General features: G+C 45.3%; 1 pseudogene; it reads right to left on the bottom strand.

The window, feature by feature from the left end:
• Nucleotides 1-17436, bottom strand: part of LOC121546513 — a 48500-nt pseudogene extending 31064 nt beyond the window's left edge.
• Nucleotides 17437-22872: the final 5436 nt, after the last annotated feature.

Raw genomic sequence — 22872 nt, 5'->3', positions numbered from 1 at the left:
TCGTTTTTAAACATCTAGCCTTGTTCATGTTTGGTCGTGTGTAATATCTCTTTTGTTACCATCTCTCTTTTGTTACCTGTCAGGCAAAATTGTCTCCAGAGCGGATATGAAGTAGGGGACCACCACGTTGACGCCCTTCAGGTCAGAGCAGAACAGAGAGGAGGAGTTGAGGATGATGCTAGCCAGCACAGGCCTGCAGATGAAGTCCGAGATCTGGAGGCCCTGAAGCAGAACCATGTAGAACCTGCGGGGGGAAAGACATACGTTTCTTCAGACCAAAATGGGAACATTTACGTCATTTAGCAGACGCTCTTATCCAGAGCGACTTACAAATTGGTGCATTCAACTTATGATAGCCAGTGGGACAACCACTTTTTTGGGGTGGGGGAGGGATTACGTTTATACTATTCCAGGTATTCCTTAAAAAAGAGGTAGGGTTTCAAGTGTCTCCGGAAGGTGGTCAGTGACTCCGCTGTCCTGGCGTCGTGGGGGAGCTTGTTCCACCATTGGGGTGTCAGAGCAGCGAATAGCTTTGACTGGGCTGAGCGGGAACTGTGCTTCCGTAGAGGTAGGGGGGCTAGCAGGCCAGAGGTGGACGAACGTAGTGCCCTCGTTTGGGTGTAGGGTCAGATCAGAGCCTGAAGGTAAGGAGGTGCCGTTCCCCTCACAGCTCTGTAGGCAAGCACCATGGTCTTGTAGTAGATGCGAGCCTCAACTGGAAGCAAGTGGAGTGTGCGGAGGAGCGGGGTGACATGAGAGAACTTGGGAAGGTTGAACACCAGATGGGCTGCAGCGTTCTGGATAAGTTGGAGGGGTTTAATGGCACAGGCAGGGAGCCCAGCCAACAGCGAGTTGCAGTAATCCAGATGGGAGATGACAAGTGCCTGGATTAGGACCTGTGCCGCTTTCTGTTTAAGGTAGGGTCGTACTCTGCGAATGTTGTAGAGCATGAACCTGCAGGATCAGGTCACCGCTTTGATGTTAGCGGAGAACGACAGGGTGTTGTCCAGGGTCACGCCAAGGTTCTTTGCACTCTGGGAGGAGGACACAATGGAGTTGTCAATCGTGATGGCGAGATCATGGAGCGGGCAGTCTTTCCCCGGGAGGAAGAGCAGCTCCGTCTTGCCGAGGTTCAGCTTCAATTTGCAGAGGGTCAAAACATTCATTGAGGTTTCAAGACAAACACATATAGCTTATAGCTAATAATTTGAGGCTAACCCAAATGGCTAAAGCTGCAGCTAGCCCTAGGCTAAACTACCGACCACATGTATGCCTACATAGAGTACTTCTACAGCAAGAGTCACCACCCTTTTCTGAGTCAGATCATTTTTTGTATTACTTGTGAGGTACAGCTGAGTGAGCATAAAAATGTCATTTTCTTCTGGACTGATGGCCTGCATCTGATGGTCAGTGTATAGGGAGGGAGGGAGCAGCGATCAGGCTGCCTCTCTCCCTCCCTCCTCTGAGAAAAGGGGACACAATCTTCCAGCTGATGGCGAAACTCAAGTGGCACTGCATTATTTCTGCCTCATGCACCAATTCAGGTTTTTAGCTACTCCTATGACCAGAGAAAGTGAAATATTAAAAAAGATAAGCCGCTAATAACAACGCAAGCTTATCGGAACACTTTGCTATAGTCATTTGTTGCAGCTGCAGTGCTGTGGCGTGAGTGGAAGTAGGGAGAACGCACATTTTATGGCTTATAAAATTACAAAAATATATATATATATATTTTATTTACATAAGTATTCAGACCCTTTACTCAGTACTTTGTTGAAGCACCTTTGGCAGCGATTACAGCTTCGAGTCTTCTTGGGTATGACACTACAAGCTTGGCACAGTTGTATTTGGGGATTTTCTCCCATTCTTCTCTGCGGATCCTCTCAAGCTCTGTCAGGTTGGATGGGGAGCGTCGCTGCACAGCTATTTTCAGGTCTCTCCAGAGATGTTCGATCGGGTTCAAGTCCGGGCTCTGGCTGGGCCACTCAAGGACATTCAGAGACTTGTCTCAAAGCCACTCCTGCGTTGTCTTGGCTGTGTGCTTAGGGTCGTTGTCCTGTTGGAAGGTGAACCTTTGCCCCAGTCTGAGGTCCTCAGCGCTCTGGAGCTTTCATCAAGGATATCTCTGTTCTTTGCTCCGTTCATCTTTCCCTCGATCCTGACTAGTCTCCCAGTCCCTGCCGCTGAAAAACATCCAGCTCTAGGAAGTCTTGGTGGTTCCAAACTTCTTCCATTTAAGAATGATGGAGGCCACTGTGTTCTTGGGGACCTTTCTGCAAAAAAAATGTGGTACCCTTCCCCAGATCTGTGCCTCGACACAACCCTGTCTCGGAGCTCTACGGACAATTCCTTCGACCTCTTTGCTTGGTTTTTGCTCTGACATGCACTGTCAACTGTGGGACCTTATATAGACAGGTGTGTGCCTTTCCAAATCATGTCCAATCAATTGAATTTACCACAAGTGGACTCCAATTAAGTTGTAGAAACATCTCAAGGATGATCAATGGAAACAGGATGCACCTGAGCTCAATTTCGAGTCTCATAGCAAAGGGTCTGAATATCTATGTAAATAAGGTATCTTTTTTTTTAAATATAAATTTGCAAGAATTTCTAAAAACCTGTTTTCGCTTTGTCATAATGGGGTGTGCAGATTGATAAGATTTTTTTTAATTTTAGAATAAGGCTGTAAAATAACAAAATGTGGAAAAGGTCTGAATACTTTAATAATGCACTGCAAATACTGTACACACACAAACTAACACACTAAGCACACAAAATAAGACAAGGACACAACCACAGACCTAATAGGCTGCAAACACACACACAAACATTAATAAGCAGGCACACAAAAAGGCACTTCTGACACAGAGTTTGCCATAAAGAGTGTTGTCTTTATCATGGGCTAAGTCAGGGATGGGCAACTGGTGGACCCCCTTTTGTAGGCCCGCGGACCAGTTCAAAAATCCTAATAACAAAAAACTAATTATGATCGCAAGGTGGGGGGGGTATGGATGTGGGTACACAGACCCACGAGCCACTGCGGCCCCTCATGGTTGAGTTCTGATTTTTTGTGGCCCCCACCCCGTCAAAGTTGACCATCCCTGGGCTAAGTGAATTGAGGTTAGAAACTTTTACATTAATATCCTTTCCCAACACAAGTTGCAAGAAGGCATCGACGCAAAATCGCTGTGTCAGCTCATCACCCTTGTACTAGCATCATGACGACGTCACTCAAAGTACAGACATTCACTTCATGCATTGAGCCACCAAACCAAAAGTCAACTGAAAGTCATAAGTGACCTGAAAACACAGGGAGAAAGCATAAGAGAACAATGCGCTGAATTCAGGGCAAACCAAAAAGGGTTAGTGGCACTATAAATAAAAAGTCACTGGAATATGGTGGCGTGGTCACAAACTGGCAACGCAATGTCGGGACATTGGCGAGGCTGTGTGCTCCCATTCCATTTCCAACTCGCAGAACATTGGCGCAATGCTCAAATGACGGTGGTGGGGGGTAAAACGTAATGATGATGGGCAATGATGATTAAACCAAAGTTGGTTTCAAAGTACTGACTGCGAGAGAAAATCTGCAGCTACTACTTTCAAGATATATAAGAAAGGAGAATTTGGATAGAGGCTGCAAGATACCAAAAATAGTGGAGACAAATCAAAGCATATCGATATTTTCTCAATTAATTCTTAATGCATGAATTGTGTGTTTTTTACTGCTCAAATGGATGACCTTTCACTCTGAAACTGTTGAAACATCCGACATGGTAGACAAGAGAGTTGGCATGCAGGACAGACACACCAACACATGAAGAGAAATGAGACAGTCCTGGACATCATGGTCCTTGATCCTCCCTTTTCTACCTTCCTTAATTCTGCTCTTGAAGAACCGCATTATTTCACGTCTTTCTCCCAGCTAAGTGCCATCACGTCTAGGTCGTATTTATTTGGCACCAAATGGAAGAAAACGGACTGAAACAGGGAGGCACTCAGCTGAGTCCAATGAGAAACACCCATTTTTGTTTTCTGTTGCAAAACATTTTGCTACGGTGTGCCCTAATGAATACAACCCTGAATCAACTGATCTTCAAGCCCTTGATGAACAGAATCAGGCGTTTCACTGCTGAGCTTGTGGCTTTCCAGGAGCAGGATTGATAATCAAACCTCAAATAGTGCTGTCAACTCCTACACTCATAAGGCACAAGACTAGATGGAACTACTCTGAGACATGCAGAAGTGTGTGTTCTGACTCGACAAATTCAATCTTGTGACAACTACAGTAAGGCTGGAGGCGTGTGTCAAGATTTAAATCTCCATTCTACACTGTTCTGTGGAGTTGAATGTCAACTAGCCTACAGTAACTGATATATTTTTGAAGTCAGTGTGGTCTCCACGAAGTGCTTGAGCAGATGTGCAAAGTAGTTAAAGAGAGGAGAGACAAAAAATAATAACCCCGTTTTCTGACCCCAGCCCGCTCCACCCAAAACACACACAAGTCCAACCCTAAACCCAACACAAACATGCAATCCCCCCATCCAATCCAACCCCCACACACACTCACACAGACACACACACACAAATGGGGTAGAAGCTTGTCCATTCAGTCAGTCAGACGGCAGCGGGTGCAGTAAGCTTACCAGTCATGCTGGGGTCTCGGCTGAGACCGCTGTGGAGCTTGCAGTGCACCAGCGCCGAGTCAAACAGCCACTGGCCGAAGAGGTTGAGGATGCTGTTGACTTTGGGCCTGGCGGTGGCGGGCAGCGGTCGCGTCTCCCAGCTGCTCTGGTTGGGGCTGGCAAGCAGGGTGGGGGAAGACGTCGGCTGCTGGGACGCGGACACTTTGGCCACCTGGGCCGCGCTGCCCTGTAGTGGAGGGGAGGGGAGAGATAGGTAAAGTTTTTTAGCAAAGCTCGGAATCGGGTAATTTAATTGCCTAAATAGAACACATGTATTTAAATCCAGGGTCTCAAGATCATTTATTTTACTGTTGTTCTTTCAAATGCTTTAGCGCCGCTGGATAAGGCTTGCCTGGCACAGTTGAACCAATAGAGTAGTCACCAAAAAATGCAAACCTCGCCCCATCTGGCAGTCCGGGCAGGCTTTAAACACTCAGTGTTTAAAGAAAAAAAATACTGTTTGAAACCAGATTTGCAGTAAATGGTAAAGATAATGATGTAAGTACAGTACAGGTCAGGATGATGTACAGTAAGCACCAGAATTGTAGGCGACATGGGTGACTTACGGTTGAACTCTTGCTGGCAGTCTTGGTGATCACAGTGTGACACTGCTTGCGGCTGTGTGGGGGCGTGGTGTTGTTGGAGGAGGACGGGGACATGCTTAGCCTGTTGACCGGTGTGGGCGGGGCACTGTCAGTCCTGGGTCGGGATATGCCTGTGGAGGAGGGGTGCTCAAAGTTGACCCATTTTTATACCCAACCCTACTATTAGACATCCATGTCTTCATCATTTATTATATATATATTTTTTTACGCCAATTATTAAAACATTTGTTAACTAAGATTGGCCTCTTTTTCACATATGTTGTAGCTTAGACCCTAATTTACATCATCAGAGGTGTTTGTGTTGTGCCAGCCATCTGTTAAAACACAGCATACTCTTGAATACAGGGTGGGTGTCATTTCAATCATAGAAATTGAATTGACATTTTTTATTTCCAATTACAACTAAAATGTTAGCTGCCGGTCGAATGTCAATTTGAATGGGAATGTATATTCTATTATCTACATTTCTATGACTTCAAAAGGTTTCCTATAGAAGGTTGACAGTTGAATTTAAAACAATGGATATTCCCACTCAAGTCAACATTCTCTGATGTGTGAACCTTCAACCATCTTTGTGGTATCATTTGAAAGTTGGAGGAAAGGAAAAACCCACACTCACTGAAATATTACTTAAGTTTTAATGTCTTATTTTTAGCAGCAGAGGTCAAAACAAATGTACGTGGTTCGGCGGCAGCCAAATGTATTCACATTTGAGTACATTTATCAACAAAGTCACAACCGACGGTGGGCACAACACAAACCCCTCTGATGATGTAAAATAGGGTCTAAGCTACAACATAAACATTTACTAAATCTGAGTTTACGCATTTTTTGATAATTGGCATTTAATGTAAAAAAAGGACAATTTGTTTTATTTAAATAATCTATACATTATTAAATAGTTTCACAACACTGTTTGTAAACTCTCAAATGATATCAAACGCAACCGTTTATCTTTTTCAGTGATGAAGACATGCATGTCTCATGGTAGAGTTGGGTATGGAAGATCTGCTAAATTAAGTAAATGTAAATGACTGTTCTCAATTAAAATGGTCAAAAAGAAACAAAAATAGCTTCTTAGCAAAGAGCAATTTCTCAAGCAAGAATTTTGCTAGGACTGTCTGGGAGTAGTCTGAGTGGAAAACTGAAAATCCGCTGTTATTGGCAGAGAGGTTTGGAACCCTCTTTCTTATTGGTCTATTAACACATTTACCACCTGGTGATGTCACCATGTAAGGCCTAAACTCCATCCCACCAAAACAGGCTGAAATTTAAGGCAGTCTTTTCAAACAGCTCTTACACTAAAAGGGCAATATCATTTTCACCATTTCACAGTATTGAGTTGCGCAACCCCCCCACCCCTCCCCTTTTTGCCCTCAGAACAGCCTCAATTCCTTGGGGCATGACTCTACAAGGTGTCGAAAGCGTTCCACAGTTGGCTGGATGTCCTTTGGGTGGTGGACCATTATTGACACACACAGGAAACTGTTGAGCGTGAAAAACTGCAATGTTGCAGTTCTTGACACAAACCGGTGCACCTGGCATCTACTACCATACCCCGTTCAAAGGCACTTAAATCTTTTGTCTTACCCATTCACACTCTGAATGGCACACATACACAATCCATGTCTCAAGGCTTAAAAGTTATTCTTTCAGCTGTCTCCTCCCCTTCATCTACACTGATTGAAGTCGATTTAACAAGTGATCACAGCTTTCACCTGGATGTTCTGTACACTCAGTGTCTATAAAACACAGGAAAAATCCAATTTTTGACTGCACTGGGCCTTTAAAGGGTAGACTCCGTGAGATGATGTTGCATGCACAAAGTAAACACGATATCGGGTCATTTTCCGCTACAACTAAGAGCAAGGCTAAACTTCTCCCGTTTTGGTCCTGTAGCTACCACGTTGTAGCAGCGTGAAAAGCACTGTGCACATGCGCAGATTTTCTGTGGGACTGTGTGAGAGCAAAGTCTTCCATCAAGGCTCATCTCAATATCTGCGCTGCTGCTCACTGCAATGTCATTTTGCTGAGTCTACTTTTAATATATTCCATGAGATAACATCATGCTACTAAATACCCATTTGAACTCCTGAAATAGCCTATTTTCTATTTTGATGAATAACAAGGCACAAATTAACACTTATCAGTTAAAACTGCTGACAAATACTGTATGAAAACAAATTCAGACCAGGGTTGGATCAATTCCATTTCCATTGAATTCCAATTTAAAAAATGTTACTTGTTACCTTACAATGAGAAAAAATTTTTATTTCAGTTGTTCCTGAATTGACATAATTGAAATGGAATTGACCCCAACCCTGATTCAGACTATTGAAGTGCACCGTGTGTTGCACCACCACTTGACCCTGAGCACTTCTTCTCACCCAGGAAGGCATCCACCAGGCAGCTGACCCCCCGCATGGCCCTGAAGAAGATCTGGGGCAGCTGCTTGAGGCAGGGGTGCAGCACCACCTCGTGGGGGATGCCGCTCGAGTTGAGGAACTGCTCCTGGAACTTGGGTGTGGTGCTCACCAACGTTGGGTTGCTCAGGTCCACTGGGTTAGTACAGAAACTACAGGGGGGGAACACAGAGGTGAGGAGAGATTGACACACATTAAGAGCCTCACTGACTGACACATACCTGTAGTGGGTGGAGTTGCCAAAGTGCTGGGAGAATAACACACTGAATGGTATTAGCCACTGCTAAATCAGGGTTGTATTCATTAGGACATGAAACTGTCAACATTATAAACATTTTAAAAATAGCAACATAAATTAAAAATGGTTCCTTACTGGTCCAGTTCCCTTTTTTACATTAAGTTTTCTTCCATTTGGTGCTAAATTAATATGACCCAGTATTGTGGTCAAGAAAGAAGATGAGGAAAGGCCATATAGAGACTGAACAGCATGGCTGCGGGAAGATGTTTACAGGGGGGCTTGCTAAGACTTTTTTTGTCGACAGGGGTGTGGGAGGGGCGGAGAAATGTATTTCTCCCCGCGCTGCTGACGGCTATTTTGGTCCGCTCATACAGGAGTAATAAAGGCCCAGTGAACTACTTGTGATAAAACATTTGTTAAAAACATTTTATTCTCATTTATAAAGGGGATGCTGCAGCACCCTCAGCACCCCTACTTCACACAGCTATGCACAACAGCATAATTCTTCTTTACCTTAGAATGTGGAGGAAGCGGAACCAGGTTTGGGCCACACAGTCGTTATCCATCTCTACTGGAATCAGGTTGGCGTCCTCGTCAGGGACTTTAAACGGGGGCAACGAGGGGCCGTGGGTGAACCGCAACAACCTGGGTGGACAAACAACACACACACACGTTAGTATGCCCATTTCCTCCTCTCTGTCATTGTATTTGTAAAGGATCATGCCTGCAAAAAGAAACAGCAGTATCTCTGCATAGTACTTTTGAACCAACTCTACACTACACCATCAGGAGAATGTTCAGAGGTTAGCTACATTACAGGTAAGGTACAATGCCACCCAGTAGTCCAATAGTCAAATTGTCTCACTGGATATGGAAATCAGGTGACAAGCTGTCTAGGTAGATGGTAGCTTGTAGAACAGCTAGCAAGTGGACACCAGAACACCCACACAGTACGCCAGGAGAGTGGAAGGGGAAAAAGCTGCTAAAAATAATACCACTTCCGACTTGCAAGAGAAAAGAGGGCGACCGTAAAATGAAATGGAATAAAGTAGGCTTATACTGTAGTGCTCACCAAATAAAAATGTTTTTCTACAAACAAATGTAACAGATTTGTACTCTAGATTTTTATTTTATGAGTGTCTAAATAAATACCACACAACACATTTCGACCCTAAGCTCTTCCTCAGGCAGTGGGAAACAACAGAACCCCCTGTGCCATAGCATATGCATCCCCAAACCAAAGTGGGTGATCATCAGGTCACCTGCTAGTGCTCGCTTTCTTTGTAATGATAGCGCAACCAGGCCCCCTTAGTCACCTGGAGGTGAGGGCGCTGGCTACCCTGCTCCACCACGGGCGGGTGGTGCCTCCAGTTGGCCAGCATCTCCCTGGCCGTCTTCCAGTAGGGAGGTGTGGGGAAGCAGTGGGCGCACGCCAGGAGCCACACTTCAAACAGCACTGCCATCAGCATCTCAGCAAGCTTCTCTGCCACGCCCACTGGGCATGGGGACGGGGACGACAGAGGGGCAGAAGGTCAAGGGTCAACAGGATAAACACCAACATAACGTTTCTTAATAGGGCGTTGGGCCACCACGAGCCATATCAGCTTCAATGCACCTTGGCATTGATTCTACAAGAGTCTGGAACTCTATTGGAGGGATGCGACACCACTCTTCCACAAGAAATTCCATAATTTGGTGTTTTGTTGGTGGTGGAAAACTCTCAGGCGCCACTCCAGAATCTCCCATAAGTGTTCAATTGGGGTTGAGATCTGGTGACTGGGACAGCCATGGCATATGGTTTACGTTTTTATGCTCATCAAACCATTCAGTGACCACTCATGCCCTGTGGATGGAAGCATTATCATCCAATGGGGAAATAGCCATGGTAGCCAAAATAATGGCCTACACAGCATTTTTATACATGACCCTAAGCATGGGATGTTAATTGCTTAACTAACTCAGGAACCATACCTGTGTGTACAACTGCAACTGAAAAACTGGGTCGTACTCACTAGACATGAAATAGAAGCAAACATGCCGAAACGGGGATAGACTAAACTTGTCCAAGTCTTGTGAATACCACCCTGGGAAACCCAGGAAGTGATGGTGGTGTGGTGAGGGGGCGGGGCTGACCTCCGATGGTGGGCGGGGCCAGCAGGGTGTCGTTGAGGCGGAGCAGGAAGAGCAGCAGCACCTCCCAGGTCTCCCTCACCATGGAGACGGACTCCCTGGCCAGCTTCTGCACCGCCGTCAACACCTGCTGGCACAGCCGGATGTGGCTCAGACGCTCTGGCCTGAGAGAGAGTAAGAGAGATAGAGAAAGTGAGAGAAAGAGATTGTGTGCATAGCCTGAGACAGAGTCTGTGTGCTTGTGTGTGCACGCTCAGCTCAACTGTGGCTGTACCTGGGTAGGAAGACGTTGTAGAGGTGTTTGAGGATGGTCTGGACATACAGGTTGGGCTCCTTCACCACCGGCTGTGGGATGGAGTCCCGTGGCGTCACTAGGGCCATCATCCAGTCCGTGTACACGTCCACACACAGCTTCACCGTGTCCCCTTCCAGTGGAAGAGTAAGGCCGTAGCACAGCACCTCCATGGTCCACTTCACCTGGAACCACAGATCAGAGAGACAGTTATGCCTGATTCACACTTTAGGGCCAAACCGAGCCAAACCAAGCCGACCTGTACTGGCCTGGCTTGGTTACGTATCCACCATAGTTGCTGGAACTGTGCTGGAATAGACAATGTGTAAAGAAAATATGCAAGCCAGCAGAGTACGGTTCAGATAGTGTGAATCAGGCATTATAGACTACCCATTTTTACATTTAGATTTGAGTCATTCAGAAGACGCTCTTATCCAGAGCGACTTACAGTTAGTGCATTCATCTTAAGATAGCTAGGTGGGACAACCACATATCACAGGCAAAGTAAGAACACTTTTCCTCAATAAAGTAGCTATCAGCAAAGTCAGAGCTAGAAGGGGGGGGTCCAAGTGCAAGTGTTGGTTCAGGAGAGGTTAGGATGGGTATTATTTAATATACTCTTTGAAGAGGTAGGTTTCAGGTGCTTGGGCAATAACTCTGCTGTCCTAGTTTAAGGGGGAAGCTGGTTCCATCATTGGAGTGCCAGGACAGAGAAGAGCTTGGACTGGGCTGAGCGGGTGCCAGTGGAGTGTGCGAAGGAGCGGGGTGTCATGGGAGAACTTGGGAAGGTTGAAAACAAGGCGGGCTGCAGCATTCTGGATAAGTTGCAGGGGTTTGATGGCACAAGCGGGGAGCCAGGCCAACAGTGCGTTGCAGAAGTCCAGACGGGAGATGAAAAGTGCCTGGATTAGGACCTGCGCCGCTTCCTGTGTGAGGTAGGGTCGTATTCTACGGATGTTGTAGAGCATGAACCTGCAGGAGCGAGTCACTGCTTTGATATTTGCAGAGAATGACAGGGTGTTGTCCAGGGTGACGCCAAAGGTTCTTTGCACTCTGGGAGGGTGACACTGGAGTTGTCAACTGTGATGGAGAGGTCTTTGCGCAGGAAGGCCTTTCCCGGGAGGAAGAGCAGCTCTGCCTTGTCGATGTTGAGGTGATGGGTGGACATCCAAGTTGAGATATCTGCCAGGCACGCAGAGATGCGTGTTGCCACCTGGGTGTCAGAAGGTGGGAAGGAAAAAAGTAGTTGAGTGTCATCCGCATAGCAATGATAGGAGAGACCATGTGAGGATATGACGGAGCCGAGGGACTTTGTGTATAGAGAGAAGAGGAGAGGGCCTAGAACCGAGCCCTGGGGGACACCAGTAGTGAGAGTATGTGGTACAGACACAGATCCTCTCCACGTCACCTGGTAGGCGCGGCCTGTAGGATGCAATCCAAGAGTGTGCAGAGCTTGAGACGCCCAACCCTTTTCACGCGGTTGTGCTGAGCCGAACCGTACTGTGCTGGCTCAGATATTTTCTTCTCACAGGGTCCTCTCCAGAACAGTTCCAGCAACTGTGGTGGATGTGTAACTAGCAACGTGAATGCCCCGCCTACCTGAGGATCTGTCTTCTTCAGCAATATATTTCCTGTGTTTGAGGGGTACAAAATCCACTTGTCACTTAAATCTCTCTGGATTGATTGCTTTAATTTGACTCTTGCGACTCTTTCTCGCTTATGCCTGTCATTTTCCCCCCTTTAACATTACGACCGCGGAAACATTTGTAATGACCTGTCAAAAACACCCCGGTAATGGCTGAAATGGGCTCAACGGAATACATTGTCTTTCCGTTGTACCTACACTGAACAAAGATAAACGCAACATGCAACAATTTCAAAGATTTTACTGAGTTACAGTTCATATAAGGAAATCAGTCAATTTAAATAAATTCATTAGGACCTAATCTATGGATTTCACATGACTGGGAATATAGATTTGCATCTTTTGGTCACAGATACAGTGCATTCGGAAAGTACTCAGACCAATTCCCTTGATCCAGATTTTGTTACGTTACAGCCTTATTCTAAAATTGATTAAATATGTATTTTTTCTCAATCTACACACAATACACCATAATGACAAAGCGAAACATGTTTTTCGAATTTTTTGCAAATGTATTAAACATTACATAAGTATTCAGACACTTTGCTGAGACTCGAATTGAGCTCAGGTGCATCCTGTTTCTATTGATCATCCTTGAGATGTTTCTACAACTTGATTGAAGTCCACCTGTGGTAAATTCAATTGATTGTATTCAATTGATATATAAGGTCCCACAGTTGACAGTGCATGTCAGAGCAAAAACCAAGCAATGACGTCGAAGGAATTGTCCGTAGAGCTCCAAAACAGGATTGTGTCGAGGCACAGATCTGGGGAAGGGTACCAAAACATTTCTGCAGCATTGAAGGTCCCCAAGAACACAGTGGCCTCCATCATTCTTAAATGGAAGAAGTTTGACAGAGCTCCAGAGTTCCTCTGTGGAGATGGGAGAACCTTCCAGAAGGACAACCATCTCTGTAGCACTCCACCAATCAGCCACTCCTCAGTAAAAGGCACATGACAGCCCACTTGGAGTTTGCCAAAAGGCACCTAAAGGACTCCCAGACCATGAGAAACAAGATTCTTTAGTCTGATGAAATCAAGATTGAACTGTTTGGCCTAAATGCCAGGCGTCACATCTGGAGGAAATCTGGCACCATCCCTACGGTGAAGCATGGCAGCATCATGCTGTGGGGATGTTTTTCAGCGGCAGGGACTGGGAGACTAGTCAGGATCGAGGGAAAGATGAACGCAGCAAAGTACAGAGATCCTTGATGAAAAGCTGCTCCAGAGCGCTCAGGACCTCAGACTGGGGCGAAGGTTCACCTTCCAACAGGACAACAACACTAAGCACACAGCCAAGACAACACAGGACTTGGCTTCGGGACAAGTCTCTGAATGTCCTTGAGTGGCCCAACCAGAGCCCGGACTCGAACCCGATCGAACATCTCTGGAGAGACCTGAAAATAGCTGTGCAGCGACGCTCCCCATCCAACCTGACAGAGCTTGAGAGGATCTACAGAGAAGAATAGGAGAAACTCCCCAACTACAGGTGTGCCAAGCTTGTAGCGTCATACCCAAGAAGACTCGAGGCTGTAATCGCTGCCAAAGGTGCTTCAACAAAGTACTGAGTAAAGGGTCTGAATAATTATGTAAATGTGCGATTTCAGTTTATTTGTAATAATTGTGCAAACATTTATAAAAAACCTGTTTTTGCTTCGTCATTATCGGGTATTGTGTGTAGATTGAGGTAAAAATACAAAATTAATCAATTTTAGAATAAGGCTGTAACGTAACAAAGTGGAAAAGGTCAAGGGGTCTGAATACTTTCTGAATGCATTGTACCTTAAAGAAAAAGTAGGGGCTAGGATCAGAAAACCAGTCAGTATCTGGTGTGACCACCATTTGCCTCATGCAGCGCGACACATCTCCTTTGCATAGAGTTGATCCGGCTGTTGATTGGGGCCTGTGGATTGTTGTCCCACTCCTCTTCAATGGCTGTGCGAAGTTGCTCGATATTGGCAGGAACTGGAACACGCTGTCGTACATGTCTTTCCAGAGCATCCCAAACATGCTCAATGGGTGACATGTCTGGTGAGTATGCAGGCCATGGAAGAATTGTGACATTTTCAGCTTCCTGGAACAGTGTAAAGATCCTTGCAACATGGGGCCGTGCATTATGCTGAAACATGAGATGATGGTGGCAGATGAATGGCACGACAATGTGCCTCAGGATCTTGTCACGGTATCTCTGTGCATTCAAATTGCCATCGATAAAATGCAATTGTGTTCGTTGTCTGTAGCTTACGCCTGCCCATTACAGTTGAAACAGGGAATCCCTGAATTCCCACCAAAATCCCTTAACTCCATTCATTTTTTGTCCATGCCAGTAAAATATTTTATGTGCTTTAATTCAGTCAATCTGATGGATTATAAACATTCTAAAAGTTTGGAGTATCTTCATTCATTGACCAACTGTTTCATTTATTAGAATTGTTTAAAAAAGATTTTAACCATTTCGATTACGGTTGCTAGTGTAACCTAAGCCAGTACACCTTGGCTCAGCTCTGTAGTGTGAAATGGGCACTAGGCATCTACTCATAACTCGTCTGTCTGAACCACTTGACACTGCTAATGTGACAATTGGGGCAAAAAAACTGTTTCTGCATTCAACAAAGCTACAATAGCAAGGCAACAACTCACTGGGCACAGACGTCAGTTCAACGTCTAGTTTTGATTTACATTTGGTTGAGTTGTCAACTAACGTGAAATTAACAAAACATTTCACCATGTCATTGGATTTAGGTTAAAAGTTGGGTGAAAAAATTTCGACATGCCCTTATGTTGATGACTTTTTGCAAATCCAATTAGTTTCCCACGTTGATTCAACGTCATCACATTTTGGGTTGAAACAATGTTGATTCAACCAGTTTTTGCCCAGTGGGAAGTCTGCTGAGGCAGATAGACTGGCACACAGGCTAGCCTCATACAGACAGGCCCCACTAACTCCATCCCACATCAATGACAATGCTCTCTGTCCCACCCTCACCTCTTTGTCCGTCTTGAGGATGTTCTCTGTGGCCACAGGGATGATGGCTGTCCCCAGGGGTTTGGCCACTGCATTCGCCACCTCCAGCCCCACACCTCCAGGGTACGTGTGCAGGACACTGAGGTGGCCCTGGTCACTCTGAGCCACCAGCTGCAGCGTGCGCCACTCAGAGTACATGGTGGTGCCGCTCCACTCTACTGTTTCCACCAGCCTCCACAATGGGGATACACATACAGCTCATTAGCTTCCTGGTATGGTGAAGACTTTGCATGACTGTCAATATACACTGCTCAAAAAAATAAAGGGAACACTTAAACAACACATCCTAGATCTGAATGAATGAAATAATCTAATTAAATACTTTTTTCTTTACATAGTTGAATGTGCTGACAACAAAATCACACAAAAATTATCAATGGAAATCAAATGTATCAACCCATGGAGGTCTGGATTTGGATTCACCCTCAAAATTAAAGTGGAAAACCACACTACAGGCTGATCCAACTTTGATGTAATGTCCTTAAAACAAGTCAAAATGAGGCTCAGTAGTGTGTGTGGCCTCCACGTGCCTGTATGACCTCCCTACAATGCCTGGGCATGCTCCTGATGCGGTGGCGGATGGTCTCCTGAGGGATCTCCTCCCAGGCCTGGACTAAAGCATCCGCCAACTCCTGGACAGTCTGTGGTGCAACGTGGCGTTGGTGGATGGAGCGAGACATGATGTCCCAGATGTGCTCAATTGGATTCAGGTCTGGGGAACGGGCGGGCCAGTCCATAGCATCAATGCCTTCCTCTTGCAGGAACTGCTGACACACTCCAGCCACATGAGGTCTAGCATTGTCTTGCATTAGGAGGAACCCAGGGCAAACCGCATCAGCATATGGTCTCACAAGGGGTCTGAGGATCTCATCTCGGTACCTAATGGCAGTCAGGCTACCTCTGGCGAGCACATGGAGGGCTGTGCAGCCCCCCAAAGAAATGCCACCCCACACCATGACAGACCCACCGCCAAACTGGTCATGCTGGAGGATGTTGCAGGCAGCAGAACGTTCTCCACGGCGTCTCCACTCTGTCACGTCTGTCACATGTGCTCAGTGTGAACCTGCTTTCATCTGTGAAGAGCACATGGTGCCAGTGGCGAATTTGCCAAACTTGTTATTCTCTGGCAAATGCCAAACGTCCTGCACGGTGTTGGGCTGTAAGCACAACCCCCACCTGTGGACGTCGGGCCCTCATACCACCCTCATGGAGTCTGTTTCTGACCGTTTGAGCAGACACATGCACATTTGTGGCCTGCTGGAGGTCATTTTGCAGGGCTCTGGCAGTGCTCCTCCTGCTCCTCCTTGCACAAAGGCGGAGGTAGCGGTCCTGCTGCTGGGTTGTTGCCCTCCTACGGCCTCCTCCACGTCTCCTGATGTACTGGCCTTTCTCCTGGTAGCGCCTCCATGCTCTGGACACGCTGACAGACACAGCAAACCTTCTTGCCACAGCTCGCATTGATGTGCCATCCTGGATGAGCTGCACTACCTGAGCCACTTGTGTGGGTTGTAGACTCCGTCTCATGCTACCACTAGAGTGAAAGCACCGCCAGCATTCAAAAGTGACCAAAACATCAGCCAGGAAGCATAGGAACTGAGATGTGGTCTGTGGTCACCACCTGCAGAACCACTTCTTTATTGGGGGTGTCTTGCTAATTGCCTATAATTTCCACCTGTTGTCTATTCCATTTGCACAACAGCATGTGAAATGTATTGTCAATCAGTGTTGCTTCCTAAGTGGACAGTTTGATTTCACAGAAGTGTGATTGACTTGGAGTTACATTGTGTTGTTTAAGTGTTCCCTTTATTTTTTTGAGCAGTGTACATACTCATAGCTATTATCATGGAGCATAACTAGCTACCAGCAACATAAGACCAAACTTAGCTAGCTAGTTAAACAAATAACATAGCTAGGTCATCAACATAACTAGCTACGTTAGTTAAATACCTAGCTAGTAACCTTACTAGCTAGCTTAATGTAGCTACTTGAAACGTTATGGAAACACAGCTTGTTTGCTAACGTTAGTTAACATGAGCTAACCCCGTAGCTACTTAGCTACTGTACTAGCTAGAAGCATCTGCAACGCTAGCTAAAGTTCATTTAGCTATATTTTATTGAAAGAGCATCAGTAGCTAGCTGTCGTTAGCTAATAACATTAGCTCGCTGCCTGTACAGCAAGCTAACAGAAGCTAGGTTACGTTATTGCTTGGGAAATTGAAGCAAGTTTTTCAGAAATGTAGTATTTACCTGCTCCAAGCAAAATGGTTTTCATAACAATGTGACGTGTCCTCACAACACAAGTTATCCCAATATAGGCATTCTCCCACAATGTCAACGCTGAGAGGTCTCTGTGGTGCTGCTCTGGCTAGCGTACCTCGAATCAAGTCATGATGCAAAGCCTTCAGCTGACTACTGTCATTGGCAACGGGATGTGGAAGACAACAGTGGTTTCAGCCCTGTTCCACCCCTTTATGTTAATGTTTTCATATGTCTAAATACATCCTGTGTAAATATGCAAATTGGGCACATATAATTTTCTTTATTTTAACACAATATATTTTAATTACCAGATACAATAACAAAATGTATATGAGTGCGTTCTAAGAAAATCCCTGAACTCCATTCATTATTTGTCGATGCCAGTAAAATATTGCTATTATTCAGTCAATCTGATGGATTATAAAAATTCTACAAGTTTGGAGTATCTTCATTCATTGTGCAACTGTTTCATTTATTAGAACTGTTTTTCAAAGATTTTAACTATTTCGATGACAGTTGCTAGTGTAACCTAAGCCAGTACAGCACAGCTTGGCTCAGTTAGGTATGTAGTGTGAAATGGGCATTAGGCATCTACTCATAACTAGTCTGTCTGAACCACTTGACACTCCTAATGTGACAATTGGGGAAAATACATTTTAACTGTTTCTGCATTCAACAAAGCTACAATGGTGCAAGGCAACAACAACCCACTGGGCACAGACGTCAGTTCAACGTCTAGTTTTGATTTCTATTTGGTTGAGTTGTCAGCTAACATGAATTCCATGTGAAATCAACAAAACATTTCACCATGTCATGGATTTAGGTGAAAAGTTGGGTGAAAAAAGATGACATGTCCTTCGAAAGATGACATGTCCTTCCATTGATGACTAGATCCAAACTGTTACAGACCTATATCCATCCTGCCCTGCCTTTCGAAAGTATTTGAAAGCCAAGTTAACAAACAGATCACTGACCATTTCGAATTCCACCGTACCTCCGCTATGCAATCCGGTTTCCGAGCTGATCATGGGTGCACTTCAGCCACGCTCAAGGTCCTAAACGATATTATAACCGCGATCGATTATAGACAGTACTGTGCAGCTGCCTTCATCGACCTGGCCAAGGCTTTCGACTCTGTCAACCACCGCATTCTTATTGGCAGACTAAATAGCCTTGGTTTCTCAAATTACTGCCTCGTCTGGTTCACCAACTACTTCTCAGATAGAGTTCAATGTGTCAAATCGGAGGGCCTGTTGTCTGGACCTATGGCAGTCTCTATGGGGGTGCCACAGGGTTCAATTCTTGGGCCGACTCTTTTCTCCGTGTATATCAATGATGTCGCTCTTGCTGCTGGTTACTCTCAGATCCACCTCTATGCAGACGACACCATTTTGTATACATCTGGCCCTTCATTGGACACTGTGTTAACAAACCTCCAAACGAGCTTCAATGCCATACAACACGCCTTCAGTAGCCTCCAACTGCTCTTAAACACTAGTAAAACTAAATGCATGCTCTTCAATCGAACGCTGCTGGCACCCGCCCACCCGACTAGAATCACTACTCTCGACGGGTCTGACCTAGAGTATGTGGACAACTACAAATACCTAGGTGCCTGGTTAGACTGTAAACTCTCCTTCCAGACTCACATTAAGAGTCTCCAATCCAAAGTTAAATCTAGAATCGGCTTCCTATTTCGCAACAAAGCCTCCTTCACTCATGCTGCCAAACATGCCCTCATAAAACTGACTATCCTAACGATCCTTGACTTCGGCGATGTCATTTACAAAATAGCCTCCAACACTCTACTCAGCAAATTGGATGTAGTCTATCACAGTGCCATCCGTTTTGTCTCCAAAGCCCCATACACTACCCACCACTGTGACCTGTACGCTCTTGTTGTCTGGTCCTCACTACATTTACATTTACATTTACGTCATTTAGCAGACGCTCTTATCCAGAGCGACTTACAAATAGGTGCATTCACCTTATAGCCAGTGGGATAACCACTTTACAATGTTTATTTTCAATTTTTTTATATATTTTGTAATTTTTTATATATTTTTGTGTTTATTTTTTATTTTTTATTTTTTAATTGGGGGGTTGGAGTAAAGGGGGGTGGGGGTAGAAGGATTACTTTATCCTATCCCAGGTATTCCTTAAAGAGGTGGGGTTTCAAATGTCTCCGGAAGGTGGTGAGTGACTCCGCTGTCCTGGCGTCGTGAGGGAGCTTGTTCCACCATTGGGGTGCCAGAGCAGCGAACAGTTTTGTTCGTCGTCAAACCCACTGGCTCCAGGACATCTATAAATCACTGCTAGGCAAATCCCCGCCTTATCTTAGCTCATTGGTCACCATAGCAGCACCCACCCGTAGTCTGCGCTCCAGCAGGTATATCTCACTGGTCAACCCCAAAGCCAACACCTCCTTTGGCCGCCATTCCTTCCAGTTCTCTGCTGCCAATGACTGGAATAAATTGCAAAAATCTCTGAAGCTGGAGACTCTTATCTCCCTCACTAACTTTAAGCATCAGTTGTCAGAGCACCTTACCGATCACTGCACCTGTACACAGCCCATCTGAAATTAGCCCACCCAACTTCCTCATACCTATATTGTTATTTATTTTGCTCTTTTGCACCCCAGTATCTCTATTTGCACATCTAGCATTCCAGTGTTAATACTAATTGTAATTATTTTGCACTATAGCCTATTTATTGCCTTACCTCCACAACTTGCTACATTTGCACACACTGTATATATATTTTCGGTTGTATTTTTTGACTTTATGTTTTTTTACCCCATATGTAACTCTGTGTTGTTGTTTTTATCGCACTGCTTTGCTTTATCTTGGCCAGGTCGCAGTTGTAAATGAGAACTTGTTCTCAACTGGCTTACCTGGTTAAATAAAGGTTAAATAAAAAATATAAAATAAAAACACTTTTTACAAATCCAATTAGTTTTCCAAGTTGATTCAACGTCATCACATTTTGGGTTGAAATGACGTGGAAACAAAGTTAGCTAGGTTTTGCTCGCCTGAGGTAGAGTATCTTCTGATAAGCTGTAGACCACACTATTTACCAAGAGAGTTTTCATCTATATTTTTCATAGCTGTCTATTTATTACCACAAACCAATGCTGGCATTAAGATTGCACTGAATGAGTTGTACAAGGCCATAAATCAACAGGATAACGCTCATCCAGATGCAGCGCTCCTAGTGGCCGGGGACTTTAATGCAGGGAAACTTAAATCCGTTCTACCTAATTTCTACCAGCATGTTAAATGTGCAACCAGAGGAAAAAAAACTCTAGACCACCTTTACTCCACACACAGAGACGCATACAAAGCTCTCCCTCGCCCTCCATTTGGCAAATCTGACCATAACTCTATCCTCCTGATTCCTGCTTATAAGCAAAAACTAAAGCAGGAAGCACCAGTGACTCGGTTAATAAAAAAGTGGTCAGATGACGCAGATGCTAAGCTACAGGACTGTTTTGCTAGCACAGACTGGAACAAGTTCCAGGATTCTTCAGACAGCATTGAGGAGTACACCACATCAGTCACTGGCTTCATCAATAAGTGCATCGATGATATCGTCCCCACAGTGACCGTACGTACATACCCCAACCAGAAGCCATGGATTACAGGAAACATCCGCACTGAGCTAAAGGGTAGAGCTGCCGCTTTCAAGGAACGGGACTCTAACCCGGACGCTTATAAGAAATCCCGCTATGACCTCCGACGAACCATCAAACAGGCAAAGAGTCAATACAGGACTAAGATTGAATCGTACTACACTGTCTCTGATGCTCCTCGGATGTGGCAGGGCTTGAAAACTATTACAGACTACAAAGGGAAGCACAGCCGCGAGCTGCCCAGTGACACAAGCCTACCAGACGAGCTAAACCACTTCTATGCTCGCTTCGAGGCAAGCAACACTGAAGCATGCATGAGAGCACCAGCTGTTCCGGACGACTATGTGATCACGCTCTCCGTAGCCGATGTGAGTAAGACTTTTAAGCAGGTCAACATTCACAAGGCCGCAGGGCCAGACGGATTACCAGGACGTGTACTCCGAGCATGTGCTGACCAACTGGCAAGTGTCTTCACTGACATTTTCAACATGTCCCTGACTGAGTCTGTAATACCAACATGTTTCAAGCAGACCACCATAGTCCACGTGCCCAAGGACTCTAAGATAACCTGCCTAAATGACTACCGACCCGTAGCACTGACATCTGTAGCCATGAAGTGCTTTGAAAGGCTGGTCATGGCTCACATCAACAGCATTATCCCAGAAACCCTAGACCCACTCCAATTTGCATACCGCCCCAACAGATCCACAGATGATGCAATCTCTATTGCACTCCACACTGCCCTTTCCCACCTGGACAAGAGGAACACCTACAGTGGGGAAAAAAAGTATTTAGTCAGCCACCAATTGTGCAAGTTCTCCCGCTTAAAAAGATGAGAGAGGCCTGTAATTTTCATCATAGGTACACGTCAACTATGACAGACAAATTGAGGAAAAAAAATCCAGAAAATCACATTGTAGGATTTTTTATGAATTTATTTGCAAATTATGGTGGAAAATAAGTATTTGGTCACCTACAAACAAGCAAGATTTCTGGCTCTCACAGACCTGTAACTTCTTCTTTAAGAGGCTCCTCTGTCCTCTACTCGTTATCTGTATTAATGGCATCTCTTTGAACTTGTTATCAGTATAAAAGACACCTGTCCACAACCTCAAACAGTCACACTCCAAACTCCACTATGGCCAAGACCAAAGAGCTGTCAAAGGACACCAGAAACAAAATTGTAGACCTGCACCAGGCTGGGAAGACTGAATCTGCAATAGGTAAGCAGCTTGGTTTGAAGAAATCAACTGTGGGAGCAATTATTAGGAAATGGAAGACATACAAGACCACTAATAATCTCCCTCGATCTGGGGCTCCACGCAAGATCTCACCCCGTGGGGTCAAAATGATCACAAGAACAGTGAGCAAAAATCCCAGAACCACACGGGGGGACCTAGTGAATGACCTGCAGAGAGCTGGGACCAAAGTAACAAAGCCTACCATCAGTAACACACTACGCAGCCAGGGACTCAAATCCTGCAGTGCAAGACGTGTCCCCCTGCTTAAGCCAGTACATGTCCAGGCCCGTCTGAAGTTTGCTAGAGTGCATTTGGATGATCCAGAAGAGGATTGGGAGAATGTCATATGGTCAGATGAAACCAAAATAGAACTTTTTGGTAAAAACTCAACTCGTCGTGTTTGGAGGACAAAGAATACTGAGTTGCATCCAAAGAACACCATACCTACTGTGAAGCATGGGGGGTGGAAACATCATGCTTTGGGGCTGTTTTTCTGCAAAGGGACCAGGACGACTGATCCGTGTAAAGGAAAGAATGAATGGGGCCATGTATCGTGAGATTTTGAGTGAAAACCTCCTTCCATCAGCAAGGGCATTGAAGATTAAACGTGGCTGGGTCTTTCAGCATGACAATGATCCCAAACACACCGCCCGGGCAACGAAGGAGTGGCTTCGTAAGAAGCATTTCAAGGTCCTGGA

Source organism: Coregonus clupeaformis, chromosome 30 (assembly GCF_020615455.1).
Source record: "Coregonus clupeaformis isolate EN_2021a chromosome 30, ASM2061545v1, whole genome shotgun sequence".
Taxonomy (NCBI): Eukaryota; Metazoa; Chordata; class Actinopteri; order Salmoniformes; family Salmonidae; genus Coregonus; species Coregonus clupeaformis.
Note: the sequence above shows the minus strand (reverse complement) of the source record. Positions and strands in the feature narration are given on the sequence as shown.